Source organism: Ictidomys tridecemlineatus, chromosome 3 (assembly GCF_052094955.1).
Source record: "Ictidomys tridecemlineatus isolate mIctTri1 chromosome 3, mIctTri1.hap1, whole genome shotgun sequence".
NCBI classification, from domain to species: domain Eukaryota; kingdom Metazoa; phylum Chordata; class Mammalia; order Rodentia; family Sciuridae; genus Ictidomys; species Ictidomys tridecemlineatus.
Genome location: NC_135479.1, coordinates 138,565,755 through 138,587,522, shown reverse-complemented (window position 1 = coordinate 138,587,522; position 21,768 = coordinate 138,565,755). Strand labels below are relative to the sequence as shown.

Genomic DNA, 21,768 nt, shown 5'->3' with positions numbered 1-21,768 from the left:
AGATATATGCTTGTTAAGGATTGTTATATATTCTTGGAGATTTGACCTCTGTATTACTATACTGTATTATTATATAGTGGCCCTCCTTCTCTCCAATAACTTTCCTTGTTCTGAAGTTTGCTCTGTCCAAAATTAATATAGCTGTTTCTATTTTCTTTTGATTGGTATTAGCCTAGTGTAGCTTTCATCATCCATTTGTTTTTATTCTATATGTGACTTTATATATTTAAAGTGGGGTTTTTGTAAACAACATGTTGGTAGGTTTTTTTGATACAGCCTGATGACTTTTTTTGTACTCAGGAGCACTTGCCCACCGAGCCACATCCCAGCCCTATTTTATATTTTATTTAGAGATAGGGTCCCACTAAGTTGCTTAACACCTCACTTTTGCTGAGGCTGGCTTTGAACTCATGATCCCCCTGCCTCAACCTCCCAAGCTGCTGAGATTACAGGCATGTGCCATCACATCTGGCTGCCTGATGACTTTTAATTGAGGCATTTAGATCATTGATATTCAAAGTGATTATTGATACAGTTGGGTAGATAGCTGCAGTATTGTTTTCTATTAGTTGACCTTGTTTTTTGTTCCTGTTTTTGTCTTATACTCTTTTTTGTTGTCTTTTGTGGTTTGAATTGAGGATTTTACATGATTCTGTTTTCTCTTTCTCTTAGTATACCAGTATTATTTCCTTTTTTTTTAAAAAAATGGTTGTCATAGAGTTTGCGATATATAGATTTACAACTAATCTAAGACAACTAATCGAAGTTCAAATCACACTATTCTGCATCAGAAGCACTGTGAGCACTTTAAAGTAATAAAACCATTAAAATTTTTTTCCCACCAGTTGAATTACTGTTGCCATTCATTTCATTTATATGCAATTGAATACACTGTTGTTGTTACTTTGTATAAACTATTATCTGTCAATTCAATAAATTATAAAATGAACGTTTTTATTTTATCTTCACTTTTCCTTCTCCAATGCCCTTCCTTTCTGTATGTAGATCTAAGTTTCTGATCTATGTAATTCTCATTCTCGCTGAAGAAATTTAAAAGTTCAAGGCAAGTGGGTCTATTGGCAGCAACCTTCTCAATTTTAGGTTTACTGAGAAAATGTTTATTTCATCTTATCACTCAAATGAGTTTTCAGAGTATAGAAATCTAGATTGGCATTTTTTTCCTTTCAATACTCTAAATATTTAATTTCATTCTCTTTTTTGTTTCACAATTTCTGAGGAGAAATCAAAGGTAATTCCTTTTTTTTTTTTCCTGCAGTCAGAGATAATTCTTATCCTCTATAGGTAAGGTTTCCCTCTTTCCCCTATAGGTAAGGTTCCTCCCACTCTAGTTTATTTCAGTATTTTTTCTTTGATTTTCTGTAATTTGAAAATGATATGCACAGATAGTTTTTGTTTGTCTGTCTTGAATTTGTCCTGCTTGGTGTTCTCTGTGCTTCTTGTGGTTTAGTATCTGACATCAACTTAGGAAAATTCTCAGTAACAATTCTTTCAAGTATTTCTTCTTTTCTTTCCTTCCTTCCTTTCTTCTACTTCTGGTATTCCTGTGCATACATGTTACATTTTTTGTAGTTGTCTCAAAATTCTTGGATATTGTATCTGTTTGTTTGCTTTTTCAATGCTAGGGATTGAACCTAGGGGTGCAGTACCACTGACATATATCCCAGCCTTTTTTGCTTTTTATTTTGAGACAGGGCTTGCCAAATTGCTGAAACTGGACTCAAATTTGTCATCATCCTGCCTTGGCCTCCCAAGTTGCTGGGAATACACTTGAATATCATGTTTCTGTTATATTTTCAGTTTGGGAGTTTTCTATTAGGATATCCTAAAGCTTGGAGATTCATTTCTCAGTTGTGTCCAATCCACTGCAAAAGTCCATCAAAGGCGTTCATTCTTCTTTACGGCCACAGTGTGTTTGACCTCTAACATTTCTTCTTTGCCCTTAGAATTTTCATTTCTCTGCTTATGCTACCCTCTGCTCTTGCATGCTGTCTGCTTTGCCCAGTAGAACGCTTGGTACATTAACCATGGCTCTTTTATATTATCAACATCCCTGCTCTATCGGGATCTGTTTCTGGTGCTTTCCTTGTCTTTCAAACTGAGTTTTTTTTTTTTTCTTTTTAGAATTCCTTATAATTTTTTTCTTCATAGCTGGATATGATGCAGCAGGTAAATCGGCTTTGGTGCTATGGCAGTAAGGGGTGGGGAGAGAAGTGTCTCCATCAGCAGGCCTGTGCCTCTGGACTGGAACTTGGTACACTTCTCAGTTCACCCTCCTCCCTTCCAGTGGGACAGGATGGCTAAAGGGGCTGGGGTCTGCTGTTTCCCCTGCCCCCTGTGGAGGGGACTGGATCAGTTAGGCTTTGATGAAACTCCACGGTCTGGTAAAATGGTTTCACTGGAGGGAAGGTCTTGTTAAGAAGAACCCAATGCTCTGGTGTATCTTAAAAATAATTGCCCCACACTGTGCCAGAAACATGAGGGGATTTTTCTCTAATATTCACTGTGAAAACTAATTGAACTCCTGGCGGTAAAACTCACTAAAGTGTGGGACCACCCTACGACGGGGTGCCCCTGGAGTCTTGAACCCTCTGATGAACCCCCATGTGGCTTCCAGTAATGAGTTCTTTACAGTTTTTATTTTCTTCTAGCCCAGCCTGGTTCCCTTGCAGCTTGCTGCTCTGATATGTTGTGATTCTCTCTATTTGACTGTCCCATCCAGTGTGGGGACAGTGGTTTTCCCTGTTCCTCTTAACAACCCCATGGGCTTGACACTAATATTATTACCATTTCGATATGAGGAACCAGCACCAAAGAGATTACATCACTTTCCCCAAATGTCAACACTGTGTTTTCCAAAGAGAATAGTTCTATCGTAGGAAGTCCTTGATTTGGGGACTCTCCAAGCTTATTTCATCGACACACTTTAAATGCTGTATTCTGACTCTGACTGGCCTCTCCTGACCTCAAGATACAGCATCAACTGCAAATTCTTCTCTTATCTTTTAGGGGGGCTTCGCCTGCCAAGGCAGCCACTCACGTCCAGATTTCTTGTCCCAGCATCCCCATATAGATAGAAGATTATGCTTTCTCTTCAAGTAGTATTTTCCAAGCTAGATTTTAGGGAAATGCGCATCTGCTTGGAGCCCTTTGGCCTTCTGAAAGGTGACGGCTGCTTACCTTTTCTGTGATTCTTGAGAACCACACTATTGTTTTGCTACAAAGACAATCTGTTAGGTACTATTTAGTTTGATTATTTTACAAAATAGCCTTTCCCCTTTACATTTACCCTCTACTCCCCAAAACAAGTGTACCCTCCCACAGGTCCTTGACTTAGAGCTGTTCCCACCTACCCTGGGCTGTAGGTAAAGTCACATATTTCTGTTTCACCTGCAGGTCTAGGTAATAATCTTTGTATCTCATGGGGCTATCACATGTCTAAGATTCCTTGTTGGAAAAAGGGAAGTAACAATATATCATGTCAAAATTTCAAGAACCCAACCTCATGCTTCTATAGGGAACCATGCTTCTCTATGTGTGCTTCTATAGGGAACCAAACCTCTCTGCTGCCAGAAATGTGGGACAGGAGGTATGGGGTGAGGAGTAGAAAGTGGTTCCGGGAGGCAGTGGGCAGAGCCTGTTCCAAATGAAAATGGAAGAGGAGGGTCCCCTTGTTCAAAGGTGATCATGAGTTTCAGGACAGCCACAACAATAGCAATAAACCAAACACAAAGTCCTTTCAAATGCAGGCCCTGTAGCACTGCACCAGGGACATACTCGTGAAGTCGACCTTGGCCACAGGAGCCCCAGTGGCACTTTGAGAGCCTCCAAAAGACTTTAATAAATGGTGCAGTGTTTGTGAAATGAGACTTGGCGAGAATGGGAGGTATATGCTGCCACTCTCAATTGTGTCTCAACTGACTGACCGTTGAAATACTTCAGACAGAGATGGAGTAGGAATCAACAAAGAGTGTCCAGGAATCAACAATGAGTGTCCAAGTGGAAGGCCTTGGAGTGTTGGAGCGGTGCATGACCCAGCACTCCAAGGCAGTAATGGCCTAGCACAATGATACCTGCTTCAAGGTGCTCCTCACCCAGGACAGGTCCCAGGAGAACATGACAAAGTACATTTAGACCCCCAATAGTTCAGGAAATGAGAGCAAGTATTAACAAAAGGGATTACATCGTTAAAAACTTGTGTACAGCAAAGGAAACAATCAACAGAGAGAAGAAACAGATTACAGAATGGGAGAAAAATTTTGTCAACTATTCATCTGACAGAGGATTAATGTCCAGAATTTATAAAGAACTGAAAAAAAATTAACATGAAAAGAACAAGTAATCCATTCAACAAATGAACAAATGAGCTGAATAGACACTTCTGAAAAGAGTACAAATGTCCAATAAATATATGAAAAAGTTCAACATCTTAAGCCATCAGGGAAATGTGAATCATGACTACGTGGAGATTCTATTTCAAGCCCAGGCAGAATGGATATTATCAAGAAAACATAAAATAACAAATTCTGGCAAGGATTCTGGGGGAAAAGGAGTTCTTACACACCACTGGTAGAAATGTAAATTAGTTTGGCCCCCACCAACAAACAAACAAGTAAACAAACAGTATGGTATTTCCTGTTTAATTATACCATTCTGGGTATAGACCTGAAGGAATCAAAGTCAGCACGCAAAGAGATACCAGCGTGCCTGTGATTATTGCAGCATTATTCACAACAGCCACGTTATTGAATTATCCTAGATGCCCATCAAAAGATGAATGGATAAAAAAAATTGAGGTATAAAAGAAAAATTAGTAGGGAGGATGAAAACAATCAAAGCACATCATACATGTATAGAAATATCACAATGAAACCCATTAAACTGTACAATTAATAGGACTAGTAATATAATAATAAAAAGCAAATTTAAACCATGTACATACAAACTGTGGAAAATAAAGTACTCTGAAGTCTTCTTGACCTATCCTGATGCAGAGGAGGTAGGGAGAGGAAGCACTGGATTGGTTTGACTTGGAGAAGGTCAAAAAAGGGTGCCTTAGCTTCTTTTTGGAAAACAGAAATGCAAGGAGAAGTGTCTCATAGATACTTATGTATGTGAAAGAGATCTGGGTGTGCATTGGCAGATGCAGCTGGGATTTTGCCTGCTGAGCAGCCATCGCTCCTCTTCCAGAGGAGAGACCACCAATAGACAGGCCATACCTAAGACTGGGGGCTGGAGTGTGTGAGTTTGGGCACCAGGCAGTTGTCCTCAACTATGGCTGCAGGATCTCAGAGACATTTCCCTCAGGACACCAAGGAATAAGAATTCCCAGGCATAATTTCAAGGAGCACCATTCACTTCTAGTCCACACCGGGCTCCAGAGTGCTTTTCCTCTGCACCGTGATAGGAATCTGCAGTGAGGCTCAGTGTCCTCCTCCCTGGAGGTTTGCTAAATTATGGCTTTCCCACTGGTAGTACTGGGACCTCCACTGGTGGTTGGGGTGAGGGGTTGTCCATGCTCCACAGTCTGGTCTATGATGAGGCCTAGGCTGGCAATGAGCATGACATTCTGTGTTCTTCTGGATTTCCCTATATTGCACCCCAAATGAGTGCCCGTTCAGCAGGCAAAAGCAACTTGAAGCAAAATCACTCTAACTCCAGAGAGCAAAAACTTGGTCTTCCTGAATTTACTTAATATAGTTTTCATGCTCATTTAATCCTTAATCTGGCTATTTTTTTTTTTTCTGGCCTAGTGGTAATTCACTGTGATTGTGAATAGAAGGTTGAGGATCCCTGTGCCTAAGAGTGCAGAATCTACAGGCAGATTGCCAGAGTTCAAATCCTACCTCTGCGCACCTGTAATCCCAGCTACTCAGGCAGGAGGATTCCAAGTTTGAAGCCAGCCTCAGGAACTTAGCAAGATCTTGTCTCAAAAAAATAAAAATTCAAAAAAAAAAAAACAAATAAATAAATAAATAGATAAAGGGCTTGGGGTATGTAGCATAGTGATACAGTGCTTGCCCAGCATGTGTGAGGACCTGCATTCAATCCCCAACACACACACACACACACACACAAACACACAAAGAAAGAAAAAGAAAAGAAAAAAATCCATCTGCCTGCCAATACTAGCCGTGTGAACTTGAAGGAGTCATTTGGTGTATTTCCTCATCTTCAAAATAGGACATAATATTATGGGTTGTGGAGAGACTTTCTGTCCTATAATGTATTATAATTATTGTTAATGAGAAACATAATAATAAAACATCCAGAGACAATTACGATTAACTCAGAAAAAATGACCTGACTGGTTTCTCAGCAGCATTAATACCTTGCAGAGATGGAGGCTTCATCTGTGGCTGAGAGTGTTACTGTCTGAAAACAGGCTCTCAGGAAAGGCCCTATCCCTTGTCTCCACATGAGCAGATCTTTCCTGCCTTCAAAGAAAAATTAGAAGAAAAGGACTGATTGCTTCCGTGGGATTGGACACTTTCCAGAACTTTATAGCCATGCTTTAAATTGATGAATGGCTGCATGGCTGGTGGAGACCCTGACGGGCTGGGGCTGCAGAGATGTTAAAACAAAATGATAGAAATGAAGACAATTCAGCTTGAGTTTCCACAGAGGCATTTGACCCGACCAGAATTCCTTCCAGAACAAATGAGACCAGGATGAGCCCACACCTGTAACAACACCAGTGGTGTCCTTGGCTGAAGGGAGCCACCAGGACATGGAAAAGCAAATAAACAGTCAGGGAGGGCAGACAAAGGAAAGACAAAGACCTAGGGATGGAACCTTTTTTAAAATTTGTATTTGTTTATTTTAATTAGGTATATATGACAGCAGAATGCATTTTGATTCATTGTACACAATTTCTGTACAACTTTTCACTTCTCTGGTTGTACACGATGTAGCGTCACACCATCATATGTGCAGTCATACGTGTACCTAGGGTAATAACATCTATCTCATTCCAACATCTTTCCTGCCCACATGCCTCCTCCCCTCTCCTCCCTCTCCTTTGCCCAAAGTTCCTGCATTTTTCCCATGCCCCCCTCCCCCAGTTATGGATCAACATCCACTTATCAGAGAGAACATTCGGCCTTTGGATTTTGGGGATTAGCTTACTTTGCTTAGCTTGATATTCTCCAACTCCATCTATTTACCTGCAAATGCCATAATTTTATTCTCTGTTAATGCTGAGTAATATTGAGATGACAGCGGGTTTTCAGAAACCTACCTGTGACTGAAACAGGAAAAGAAGCTGCTCCTTGCTGCTAAAGGGGATGCTGTGAAACTCCCAGGTGTAGAGCTATGTGTAACCAGCAACCTGTTCTCCCTGAGGACACTGTGTGTGTGTGTGTGTGTGGTGGGGAGGGGGGTGTGGAGACTGCCCCATAAGGGAATCATCAGGCTCCACGCAGCGGGTAGGGAGCAGATCTTCATAAATTAAATGCCAAAACTTAGATACTTTACCATCTACAACAATTATGAAACTGAGAAAATTATGTGAAATCATAAAATTAAAAAATCAATACAATTTATCTGAAGAAAGCTTAGGAAATACAGAGTACTTATAGCCAACTACCCGTAACCAACCTTTGTTAAAAGTTTGGTATGTATTTTTTTTCTTAGACCAAAGGAAGAAGAAGAAAAAAACAGTCAGAGTTATATGATATCTTTTAAAAAATAGGGTTGTGATGAAATCTTATTTAATATCACTTCATAATTACTTTACATAGAATGAAAACATTTTATACATATGATTGAATGGCTTATAATATTTTGTCAAACAGATTATTAATTGGTATCCTTTTAAAACATTTTGAGTAATTCCTTTCTTGCTAGTATAAATATTGATGTAAAGATCACATTTTAAGACTTCTCTATTAAGATGTTATTTAGGCATTATAAAATTCACCTTTTAAAGTTCCAGTGCTATAGTTTTTAGCATATTCTCAGTAGTACAACCATTACCACTATCTAATTACAGAATATTTTTATTATCCTAAAAAGAAACCCCAGACTCATTCTCCCTCCCTTCAGCTCCTGGAAACTACAAATGTCCTTTCTCTTTCTGTAGATTTGCCGATTCTGAACATTTCATGTAAATGAAATCATATGACATGTGACTTTAATTTTGGCCTCTTTCACTTAACTTACATTTAAGGTTCATCCATATTGTTACATGTGTCAGTACAATCATCCCTCCATGTGGTTCTGGGCTTCCTTGAAGTTACCAAAATTCACGGGTGCTCAAGTCCCTTGTATAAAATGACATAGTAGTTGTATATATCCTAGGCCCAACCTCCCCCATTCTTTAAATTGTCTCTATGCTGCTTATAATACTTAATGCAATGTAAATGCTATGTAAATTATGAAATTTTTTAGGGAACAGTGACAAGGAAAAAAGTCTATCTTCATTCAGTACAGATGCAACTTTTGAATATATTCAACATTAAATCATCTCTAATATATATATATACATATATATATGTATATATATATATATATATATATATATATGAAGGGAGACATTTATAGGGAATATATATGTTTCCATCTGCATCTGCAATTGGTTGAATCCACAGATGGAGAACTGGCAGATATGTCCCTCAGATGATGGACGTGTGTGCCTCCAGCTTTTGTTTTTTGTGGACAATGTTGCTATGAACAACCATGTACAAGTTCTGCAAAGATATACATTTTTACCTTTCTTGAGGATAAACTGGGAAGTGGAATTTCTGGGTCAGATGGTAACTTTATGTCTAACTTTCTGAGTAACTGCCAAGTCCTTTTCCAAAGTGCTGGAAATTTACATTTCCACCAGGAACATATGAGATTACCAATATCTTCACATCCTTGCCACACTTGTTATTTCCTTTGTTCAAGAACAGCTATAATAATGGGTGTGGTATCTCATTGTGGTTTTGATTTTCATTTTCCTGGTGAGTAGTGATGGTTAGCATCTTTTTATGAGTTTATTTGTCATTTGTATATTTATCTTCTTTGGGGAATTGGGTCATTTTTCCTTTTATTGTTAAATTTTAAGAGCTCTTGTCATATTCTGGGTAAAATCCAGCCATATGTAACTCCCCGCCCCCATCTGTTGCCCATCTTCTTAATTTCTTGACAGTCCTTTGATACACAAAAATTTATTTATTTTTTCTTTGGTTGCCTGTACATTTAGCATCATATCTAAAAACTTGGACCATAGTCACAAAGATCTACTTCTTTGTTTTCTTCTAAAAGTTTTACAGCTTTAGTTCTTATATTTAGTTTGCAGCATCTGTGTCTCATGGGAACACCAATGACTGCTTTCTAGAATAGAAGTTGCTAGAATAGAACTTGGTGTCTCTGGATATATATTGCCAAACTGCTTTCCAAAGTGGTAGCACCATTTTTCATGCCTGTTGGCAAGGATGAGAGAGTCCATTTCATTGCACATAATAAGCTTTTTTAAAAAGTTCTTAATCTTGGTAGACTAGATATGATCAAATTCTTGTTGTGTGTTTCTCCCAACGGTATCATTCACCTTTTTCCAACCCCAAATTTTAAAGGTACTGAGATAGTTAGCAAACAGTAGAGTTTTGTGTTGCTAATATAGATATAATGGACTCAAACTGAGACAACTATAGAACAATTTATCTCATTGTTGGAAACGAACATCTATGGAGCACCTCCTTGGTGCAAAGTGTTGTGGAGGGGAGGGGAGAAAAAGGAGGGGAAGGAGATACAAAGATGAATGAGACAACCCATCTTGCCCAGGGTTCTCTCTCTATCTATCTATTTATCTATTGTCTACCTATCCATCCATCCACCCATCTATCCTTTCTCTATATCTCTATCTATATAGATATATATCTCTCTCTATATATCTATATAGAGATATATAGAGAGAATATTATATAGAGAATACACACACCCACACACACACACAATGGGTGTGTGTGGGTAGAGAGAAAGAGAAGGAGAGGGAACAAGAGAGTGAGAGCAAGAGAGAGAAATTAATTATAAGGAATTGGCTCATGAGATTATAGAAGCTGAGAGGTTCCATAAAGCCGGCAAGCTGGAGGATGGTGGTATAATTCCAGTTTGAGTCTGAGGGCCAGAACACTAGGAGAGCCTATGGTTTATGTTCCAGTCCAAAAAGCTGGCAAAGTTGGGACCAAAAAAAGTGCCAGTGTTTCAGCTGGAGTTTGAAGCAGGAAAGACCCATGCCCCAGCTCAAGACACTTAGGTAGGAGGAATCTCGCTCAAGAAGGAGCCCTTGTGTTCCAGGCAGGCCTTCAGTGGATTGGACTAACACCATTCCCAGGAGGAAAGGTAATCTGCTTGACACAGGGTGTGATTCAAATTCTAACTTCATCCCCAAACACCATTCTGGACATATCCAGAACCACCAGGTACCGACGGGTGCACCCTGAGGCCTAGCAAAGTTGACATAAAATTAACCATGACACCAAAGGTTGGCAAAGGCTTCACCGAGGTGGTGACGTTTGTGCTAAGAGTGTGAATGTTGGGGAAAAGCATTCTAGGTAGAGGAAAGAGCAAATTCTGAAGTGAGAACAAGCCAGGGTTTTTAGGAACAGTCAAAAGACCAGCGTGTTTGGGAGGAGATAAGTGAGGAGAGGATTAGTAGGCAAGGAGACAGGCAGGCCCAGATGGTATGCAGGTCATGACCAGAAGGTACCTAGGAAGGCATAGGGGTCGTATCAGAAATGCTAGTCTCCTGCCCTACCACACATGCTGTGTACACGAAAAGTGTGGTAGGGCAGGAGACTGGTTGTGAGGTCAGGTTGTGCTAAGGGCCATTGCCAAGTAGGAATGACGCATCGAAATTTCCTTGCCAGCGTACCCCATGTTAAATGGACTTGCCTTAGAAATTCGCTGTGACATTGCATGTGTGTTTGAGAAAGGTGACCCTGCTCAAGGACCAGGGTGGATCCAGGTTTAGGGTGTATCCTGCAGGTTTTAGGAAGTATCCAGCTCCTTGGGTTTAGGGCGTTCCCGGTTTAAGACAATCTGGGTTTAAGGCAGTTCCAGGTTTAAGGTTATTCCTGCTGGGAATAGGGCATATCCTGCTGCCTGAGTTCCCGTTGAGTTCTTGTGGAATTCAGAAAGTATTTGGGACGTGTATTGGGGCAGCAGAACTTGGATTTCCCCAGAACGTGTGTAGAGGCCCGTGTGAGTTTGGGAATAAAGAATTGCTGTTTGAATCTACAAAGTGTGGTGGCTCGTGATCTTGTGCCCAGCCAGACTGCGGCAAGGTTGGTCAGGATGGTGGTGTCCTGAATTAGGGTGGTCGTTGTAAAGGTGGTGGTCAAAGCTTGGATTTATGTTGAAAACAGAGCCTGTAGAACTTGTTAGTGGGTTGAGATAAGATTCGAGACTAACAGATGAATCAAATATCATGCCTAGATTTTTTATCTTAGCAACAGAATGTGTGTTGGTTGTCCTTTATCAAGATGGGGAATTGTTTGCTGGGGTTTTGGGCTGAGCTGTGATGCTTTGGAGAAAATCAGAAGTTCTCCTTGACCTCTGGAAATTTGAGCTTGTTACCTCTGGCCATAGCTCAGGCCTTCTGTCTTAGCCTCTTTGGGCTGTTGTAACAAAATACCTTAGATCAGGTAGCTTATAGATAACAGAAATATCTCACCATCTGGAGGCAGGGAAGCCCAAGATCAAGGCACTGAGGATTCAGGGTTTGGTGGGAACCCACTTCCTCATGCAAAAGCTTCTCACAGGGCAGGAAGGGTGAGGGAGCTGTCTTGAGCCTCTTTTATAAGGAAATTCATTTTATAATTCTTTTATACGTTTTATAAATTTATTTTATAAATTAATTCTGCCCATTCCCCAGGTCCTATCTTCTAATACTTCCACTTTGGGCATTTCAATATAGGAATTTGGGAGCATATAAACTTTCAATCCATTATATTTTTTTTATTGGGGCACATAAACATCACATAAACATTCAATCTATTGCATATCTTAACCAGGAAGGGTTTTCCCTACAATGTCACACTACTTATCCACCCCAAATAAACATACTGAACACCTGGTATGTGCAAAACTCTAATCTAAATGCTGGGAAAACTGCATGTACAAGCCAGACTCAGCAGGGTGTTATCCCCAGCACAGCTAGCCTTCAGAACCAGCAAATCTTGATTGAGGTCTGTCATGTGCTGGGTGGGCACTGGGCAGAATACAAAATGGACCAGCGCTTCAAATGTTTACAACTTAATTGGATAGTTTATGCAGAGAGACAACTGATAGCCATAAATTAGCTTCAAAGACACTTATTGAAAACCTGCTAAATTTCAGGTGCTATGCTAAATAGGCCACAGCTGGGCGTTGAAAGATGTGTTATAGTGCGTTCTTTTTCACCAAAAAATTTGTCTTCACACGGAGAGAGACTTACAAGCAGATGATTTCAGTCAAATATGCTGGAGAGAGGACAATATGGAAATGCATATATGGTGCCTGGCTGATGCTGTTGTCCTGCAGTAGGGGTGCAGTTGTAGTAGCTAACACCTCAGCTGTGTGTTGAAGGATGAAGCAGACAGGAAAGGGAAGAAGTTATCCCTGTCCAAGGGGACAGCAGAGAACAGAGCAGTTGTGGTGGGGGAGGGGAACAGAGCTGAGGGCTTTATCCTGTAGGGGACAGGGAGCCCTGCAGGGTGCTCAGTAGGGGAGTGGACACAGGGGCTTGCATTTTACAGCTTCATATGTGTAGGCTCCTGGTTATTGGAATGGTGTGTGTGTGTGGTGGGAGGGGGCGGGATTGGAGGTGGTGATAATATCAGGAGAATGTGCTGGTATTATCAAGGGAGAGAGAAAAGATGGGAAATGAGGGCTCAGACAGCCTGGGGTTCTGAGATCCTGAGGACCAGATCATAGTGGTGGTGGTGGTGGGGGGGAAGTGTCACTAGAGAGGGGGTTGAAGAAAGGTTGAAAGGGGAACTTGGGGGAACTTAGACCAAAAGTAGAAGAAGGGGCTGGTAGAAAGGGGTCAAGGAGGGCTATGGTCCATGATGACAACGGAGCCTTCCTGCACTGGTCTGCCTTTGGTGATGTCATTGAATCCTTGTAGCAGTGCCCTGGGTTAGGCACATGTTCCACTTTAAAGGCAAAGACATAAAGGGTCAGAGAGGCTGAGTGATGTGGCTGGGACCGCGTGCTGCGGAGCTTTGGGTTTCCATGCCCTGTGTTTGTTTTACCCTCTTTTGTCCTATATCTCTCCTGGAGTTATGGTTAGAACTGAGGCAGTATCACCCTCAGGGAGACCCTTGGCTTTATGCTAAGGACCCCAAGAAACAAGAATGCACGAGAGTTTCTGCCTCTTCCAGCCCCAGCAGCCCCTCCGTGCACTCCCCCTGAGACTCATCCCCTGCCTTCCCTGAACCCCAGCACGTCTGACAGCCATCAAGCTCATCACCTCTGAGATCAGAAAGGCTTGGAAGTAGACATTAGTGGTCGTGAGCTGAGGAAACACACAGAAGAGCAATTAAAGCAGGCGCATGGTGGTGAGCCTGCCTCTAATGGTTTGCAGCTGCAGAAGGCCCTGCCTCCCCCCTTGGGCTCTGCCTGGCTGCTGGGGCTGCCTGTCTGTATTTCGCATCACGACCAATTAGATCCCCATGTGTGCTGCAGGCGTGAAAAAATAGAAAGTGAATAATCCTTCATTCTCCTCTGCATGGAAAGCAGCTTTGATCCTCCTAACGTGATGGCCCTGTTCCTTCAGAGAGTGCATCCCTTCTCAGTTTCTTTCTTTCTTTCTTTCTTTTTTTTTTTTTTTTGTTAACCCAGTTTCCTTGTCTCAAGATGACATTACCTTCCACCCAGAGACCTGCGAAATGACCACAATTCATCTTCAGACCCTTCCGATCAAAGCTGGGTTGGATTTTTTTCTTCACAGCTCTTTTTTAGGTTTTTGCTACACAGTCCTCTTTCCTAACATTGGTTTGCTGCCAGTGTTTCCAAGCTGAAATCAAAAGGAATCATCTATTAATATCAGGCTTCAATAACAAGGCCACCATTGTTTGCTTTGTTTCAGAGTACCTGTGGTCTTCTGGGGAGAGAGAGAAAGTACGTGTGAGTGTGTGTGTGTGTGTGTGTGTGTGTGTGTGTGTGTGTGTGTGTGTGTGTGTTGGATAAGCAGTTTCAAAAATGAGCAGGAATTGAAAGAGTTAATAATCCTGGTTTATTTCAAATGTGCGATAAATCTCAATGATTCTAGGTAGAGATTCAAATACTGAACATCTGATTAATTTTGAAGTACTAAGATCTTGGAGGCATTTTTGGTAAGAAGACATTTTAATGCTATCAGCAGAGGATAGTGGAGCTGATGGTGGTGAACACTCTAGGAGTGTAGGCAGTGAGGATGGAGGTGAGAGATGATAGGGTGTTGGAGGTGGGTGTAGGAGAAAGTGAAGTTGGGGTGGTGGGGATGGAGTTGGTGGGGTACAGGGACTCTGCAGGTAGAGCAGGTGGGGGTAGCAGTGGTACAGAAGTGGGGCAGTGATACAGAAAATTTGGAGGCAATGATGGAGGTAAAAGAGGTAGAAGAGGAGTAGTAGATGGGGTGACAGAGGTGGAGGAGGGAATGGAGGGGTGCCAGAGGAGATATGGAGGAAGAGGAGGTAAAGGAAATGAAGAAGGGAGGATGGGTAAGTGGAGGAGGGATGGGGAAGTGATGGGAGTGGCAGGTTGGGTGACAGGAATGAAGGCAAGAGAATCATCTGGAACATCCAAGTTGAAGGTGCTTGGAGCTCTTGAGTGAACTGCATGGTTCAGTAAGAAAAATGCACTTGGAATCATGGGCCCTGGGTGCTCACCCTGCTTCTGATAAGCGGGTGGCCTTGAAAAGATCACTTTGCCTCATCATTCCCCGCTATTCATTGTATGAAATGAGGCTGTTCAATGAGAAAATCTCTAGCAGCTTGGTCCTTCTTTTTTTTTTTTTTTTTTTTTTGAGAATTTAATACAATCATTAGGGTTTTGCTTGCAGTTTTTCTGGACATTTTGAGGATGGAGTTCTATTTCTCATTTCTTGGGTGGTCCTTCCTGAAAGTAGAGTGGAGTGGTCCTTATTTGCTCTTTGGCAGTGCTGGGTAACTGAGCTGGCCGTGTTGCCTAGTGCTCATCACCCTCAAGTCATGTCTGGAATCAAAGTCAGACTGATTCTCTATACACTGGCCTCAAAGGAAAGGCCACCAGTTTGGTGAGAGGGTTCCAAATTGGCCTATTTTCACCTGTGAATGCACACTGCTAGAGACAAGAAATGCAAGTGAGGGCCCTAGCATAAAGCCAGACTATCCTGAGCCCAGCTAGTGACATTGCTCTAGATGAGCTGGTGGCACAGGATCAAGGAGGGTGATTCAGGAGTGCATACTCTACTGCTGGTATGAGCCTGCCACAGCCTCTCTCATGCTTGGAACTGCACACCCCAAATCAGCAGGAAGGACTTTTAAAAGAATCAGAGCCAACTTATCCCTTTGGACAAGAAGTCAGTCCCAAGAAGCTAGGAGGACAGTTGTTGATATTGAACTTTTTCAAGTTGTCAGGATTTGGTGGTGTGGCAGGAGCACTGGACTTTTAGAGACTGGCATTGAGGTTGGTTCTAGGGGATGGAGAGAGCACTCAGTCTAGCATTTGTGTGGTACTGGATTTAATCCCCAGCATTGAAAAGAGAGGGGGGGCGGGAGGGGAAGATTTTGAGTACATCACTTCCATTCTCATGCTCAATCTCCTCATCTCCATTTTAATGGAGTACTAAATCCAGCTCTGTGTTGCCCTCTCTGTTGTTAAGAGCATTGGGAGCTACTAGATATTCAATTCATCTTAGAGGGTCTTTTACTGGGACTCTCCTTAACTTCTGCCTGGTGAGACTGACGGGCAGGTGAGAGCCAAGGTGAGCCGACGTAGAGTGCTCCCGGTGCCATATCTAGTGGTCCAGGGCCATTGCTGACTTCAGCATGGATTTCCAGTTTGGAGAGCACCACTAATGAACCAGAATTGCAGTCTCTCTGAGATTCACTGGCTGTAACCACATCCGAATGCCTCCAAAGATGTAATTACCCAATAGAAGAGCCAGGCCTTGTGAGGAGGATATCCAACATTTCCTGCGTGTTGACAATCCATCAGACTGGGTGCTGCTCATGATGAAAAGTGAGTGATTCTTCTAAGGTGGGTATTATTATCCCTATTTGACAGATGAGGAAATTGAGGGTCAGAGAGATTTAGTAAATGCCCAAAGTCACTGAACTGATCCCTGGAAGAATCAGGATGGAAGTTTAGGTCTATCTGTCTGCTTGTCTGTAAATGTCTTCACTATGGCCTGTTGACCTATTTCCAAGACAGGTTGAAGTCTTTGTACGATTGATTTTTAAATGAGGACAAAGTAGTCTGTGTGACTTGGGGCCTTGGAGTTTATACTCATTTTTCAAACCCATTTCTCTAGCCTATAGGTAAGATCTGGAATCTTGAACACTTGGCTGACAATAATTCTTATCTCCCCACCCCAAAATAGGGACTTGGGGGGGGGAAATTTCTGGCCAAACTCAGAGGGGAAGGGGCTTTAATGTTCTTGGTTTTGTTTTCTTGAGGGCAGGGTCAGTATTGCTCAAAAGCTTTACTAAAGGCGCTGAAGTGATGGTGTCTGGGGGTAGCTGCTGGTGCAGACAGACACTTGGGAGACAGCTGTTGGGATGCCAGTAAAAGGGGCAACACATCCCTCCCATGCTCAGGAGCTCTGTTTAAAAAAGAGATGGAAGCAAAAGTCACTTTTTTTTTTTTGTCCCTCTTATTGAAATGCTGCTCTTTTTTTCCAAACCCTCTGGATTCTTATCATCGTTCAGGTCATACTTTATTTACTTACTTATTTGTTTATTTTGGTGCTGGGGGTGGAACCCAGGGCCTTGTGTATGCGAGGCAAGTGCTCTACCACTAAGCTACATCCCCAGCCTTCAGTCTTAGTTTAAATGTCACCTCCTTGAGCACACCTTTTCAGACTCCCAGCCCTGAAGGCCGTCATCCCGTCACTCTGTCACCATACAGCAACATTCTTGCCCTTTATAGGCATGATGGCCTCAAATTGTAATCAGATTTTTGGTCATTGACCATGTGACATCTGTCTCCACACTTGTTCATTAGACCCATAGACTGCTCGCCACCTGGACACGTCTGTTTCTTACCCACGAGTATGTGGGCTGAACAGACATGTGAAGGTGCTTAGAGTAAAACAGTTTTTGTGTTTGAAGGGGTGGTGTGTGAGCTCTGTGGGAAGTGTCAGGAGACAAAGGGAAGAGAAGTCCATGTATGAGCAGTTGTAAAAACAGGGCCTTTCCTACAGCACCTGACGGAGCTGAGCAGCAGGGCTGCCCAGAAGGGCCCAGGGCTCCCTGATGTCCTCAGTGATCCAGATATTTGCAGCCTTCTGCTCCACTGTCCTCTGGATCATGCAAAGTGGTGCTACCATCCCAGGGGCCCATGCTGACCAATGATATGCAGTAGGAAGCGGGAGCATGATCTTTAATAAGAGAAAGGCTTTGCAGAAGACTCCCAGCAGATTTTTTCCAAGGACAGGCCCCTTGGCCAAGACTGGGTTCTACTTTCCTGCTCTAATGTCAAGGAAGGTTGGCAAGAGGGTGTCAGGCATTTCCCTTCTCTGAAGTGGGAAGTGGGCTTCACCAGCAAGCAAGGAGGTGGGGGTGAGGAGAAGACAACCTTGCACATGGACAATAACTGTGCCCACTGCACTTCCTAGATGAGACCCTGGTGGTCCCAGGTAGGAGGATGGGCTTATAAATAGTAGGATTAAGAGAGATCACATTGTTTTGATAATTAAGGAAAAAGTTCACGGGTCAGTCAGCTTTCCATTACTGTAACAAATACCTGCAACAATCAATTTATAAAAATAAAAGGTTTATTTTGGTTAGCAATTTCAGATGTTCCAGTTCATAATCAAGTGGCCCTGTTGCTTTGGGCTGTGGTGAGGTAGCACATCACAGCAGAAGCACATAATAGAGTAAAAATCACTCGACTCGTAGCCAGGACATGAAAGAGAGGATGAGGAAGGGCCAGGGTCCCACTATCTCCTTCAAGGTCATGTCCCCAGTAATATTAAGATTTACCAATGGGCTCCACCTTTAAAAGTTTTCACCACCTTCTAATAGCACCATGGGTTAGGAACTAAGACTTTATAACAAAGGCCTTAGAGGACGGCCTTTGGAACCCTCTCACCAAACTGGTAGCCTTTCCTTTGAGGCCAGATTCTAGATCCAAACTATAGCAGCCTATGTTGCAATTGTTCTTTGATGCATTGATGTAAGTATGGAATCCTTTCGCAGTTCAGGGATGCTAGGTAATTCGTTAGCCATCTGCTGTGAAATTAGCCACACCTCCCTGCAGCTGAGAGATGAGACCAAGGTCTTTTCCTTGGAATACCATGTGTCAGAAGTTCCTATGCTAAAACCATTAGAGAGTGTCCTGTCCAGTGGCTGGATAATGAGACTTGAAAATAAGTAGGAGGACTCTCCTTCCTCATCTCCACTTCCAGCTGTGAATGATTCTTCCTGTTAGTATGCAGAGATTCCTCCCTTATTTTATATTCTTTTAGTTGCCTGATTACTTGTCATCTCCACTGGACTGTTTTGTAGACCTCTTAAACTTCAAGTCGCCCAAACCAACTCTTGGTTACCCCTCCCCCAAAGTTCTTCTTTCCCAATCTTCTCCATATTAGTAAACGCACCACCATTCACCTACGCTCACGCCACAATCAAGGAGTATCTCTTGAACCATCTCTTCTCCTCACAACCCACATCCAATCTGCCAACAATTCTTCGTAATTCTATCTCTAAAGTATATCCCAGGTTCGGTCACTTCTCACAGCTGCACTGCCCTTGGTCTCCCCTTTGAACATTTCTTCTCTTGGCTGGGCCACTGCAATTCATTAGTCTCCCTGTTGCTGTTCCTCTTGCTTAGAGGCCACCCTCTATTTGGCAGCCATAGTGGTCTTTAAGAAATGAGGATATATTCCCTCCTCTACTGAAGACTCCTCAATGGCCTCTTGGTACCTACAGAATGAAATTCAGTCTTCCTTCATGGTCTTCAAGACCCTCCATGATCTGCCCCACAACACAGACTCCTGACAAGCTTCTTGGTCATAGGTTAGCAGATAGGCCAGGTCCTTAGGACGTTCATGACAGTAACTTCCTCTGCTTGGACTTCTATCTCTATGTGCTCTGTAGACTGGCCTTTTCTTCTTTGGTCTCAGTTTAAATGTGGCCTTCTCAAAGGCTCAAAGAAGTCTTCTTTAACTTCTGATCAAAAATAGCCCACACCTCCAGTCTCTTAATATCCTTACCATGTTTTATTTTCTTCATAGCTCTTCGAATTATTTTATCTATTGGCTTTTAATTTATTATCTTCTGCAGCAGAAAACGTACTGCTCACTGCTGTAGAACCCTCTAGAACAGTGTCCATAGTTATGAGTGAGTACTCAGCGAACCTCGGTTGAACAAGAAAAAATCTTAAGACCTTTGAATCACATATTAAAATACAAAACTCTTTGGAAGAAGAAAGAAAGCAATAATGTCCTCTTGGGCCTTGGAAGGACTGAGGTTCTGTGAGACAGAGGGCATTGCAATACCCATAGAAGAGGCCTAAGACAATACTGTAGTGAGCTTAAGGACAGGCGAGGACAATGGTGGTTTATAAGCAGATGGCTCAGGATTGGATCTGGATCCATTAGGATAAATTTGGAGACTGAAGATGCCTAGGTCAAGGGAAAGAAAGTCACTCAAAGATTGTGTGGAGGGGCTGGGGTTGTGGCTCAGCAGTAGAGCGCTCGCCTAGCACGTGCAAGGTCCTGGGTTCAATCCTCAGCACCACATAAAAATAAATAAATAAAATAAAGATAATGTGTCCAACTACAACTAAAAAAAGAAGAAGAAGAAGAAGATTGTGTGGAGTTCTTAGCTTCTCAAGGTGTTGGGCTGCGTGACCACTGAGGTTTTGACCAACGATGATTGTTCCAAGTTCACTCAGTGTTTCACCCAAGCATTCAGTAGGTATCCCTTGAACACCTACTGTGTACTCAAATCTGTGCTGCTTGCTAGGTTAGGTCAAGGCATTGTCCCTCTCCTCATGAAACTCTTAACATAGAAGACAGATGTCAAAGAGCTACACAAGGGGGTGGGGATATAGCTCAATTGGTAGAGGGCTTGCCTCGCATGCACAAGGCCCTGGGTTCAACCCCCAGCACCATACACACAGACACACAAAAAAGCCCAAGAATCTTCCTGGGTTACCTGGCATCATCACCACATCTTTACATTTTACAAAATGCAGCAAGAGACATGACTTTTCAGGCAGTATTTTGCTTACTGTCCTACAGAAACCCCTGAGGCAGAACCATCTGCATGCTTGGAAGGCTTGTGAACACTCAGGGAAAAAAAAATTCACACAAATCAATATTTTTTTAAAACAATCCTGCAGTAAAAGTGGGGCTCAAGAATCAGGGCAAAACGGCATTTGTCTAAGTCTTGATTTTACTTGGGCAAGTTGCCACTTTTTTAAGCCTCATTTTTCTCATCCATAAATTAAGGAACATTATAGTAGAGACTCCTTTGTGGAATCATTATGAGAATTAAATAGGGATTGCATGCCAATAATTAGCACAATGTCCGGCACATGCCAAGAGCTCTATAAATATCAGCTACAGTTTTACTAATACATGGTTTTAGCTATGGTTATAAAGACTAATTATTGGGCTGGGGTTTAGGCTCAGTGGTAGAGCACTTGCCTACCTAGTATGAACAAGGCCCTGGCTTCAATCCCCAACACCACAAACAAACAAAATCAAACAAACAAAAAAAGAACTATGCACTGCTAATTATTCTCCCCAGCTCAGTGATTATAAATGAAGGATTTGTGTAGCATCCCTGGATGCTGCTGGGCCTTCCCCTCCTTGCACAGACTGTGACCAGGGCTCAGCCAGGCTGGCAGTGAGTCTCATGTTCCCTGAGGACAGGTGCAAGTCTGGTCACGATTTCTCTCCATCAACCTTCTTGTCAGATCTGTAGAAAATGATCAATCCCCCTTGGAGGTTCCTACTTACTGTGTGGCAGCTTCTGAATTATACCTCTCTTGTTCAGACAGATTTCCCCCCAACCTTCCACTGCCTCCTGCCCCGCATCTGTGCTTCCTCTCCAAAATACAAGTAAATGTCATTTACATTGATTTTTAAAACTTTCCCTCTGGGGATCCCATTTCCACCCTGTGTAAGTCTGGGAGGCCAGCCTCTGATTATATTTTTCCTAAGTTTAAGTCAATTTTTATTTGTTATGGAAACATTAAGTCTTCTTCAAAAATAGCCTCAAGTCTTTGGGATAAACTCTAATGTGGGCTGTGTACACACGCCGATGACAGGCCAGGAGAAGCCGCTGGGAGATGGCAAGGCTTCTGCTGCAGATGAGCCAGGGAGATGGGATGGGACAACAAGGGAAGAAGGGAAGAGGAAATGTCTTCTCTGATAAGCGGATGCTGATCTATAATGGGAGGGAACATGGGATGCATATTATATTTATTTATTTATTTTCCCCAGTGCTGAGGATTGGACGAGGGGGCTTGTACATCTGGAGCAAGCACTTTATTTATCAAAGATCTAGTCCCCATCTCTTTTATACTTTCAAGAAACAATACCATTGACCTTGTGGGCTTTGCTGAGAATGTTTGAGGACTAGCTTT

At 42.4% G+C, this 21,768-nt stretch overlaps 1 long non-coding RNA gene across 10 annotated transcripts in view; it reads left to right on the top strand.

Annotated features, from left to right (window-relative positions):
* Window positions 1-21,768, top strand: part of LOC110599486 (uncharacterized) — a 131,795-nt gene that overhangs the window by 73,098 nt on the left and 36,929 nt on the right. The gene's annotated exons all lie outside the window — the stretch shown is intronic.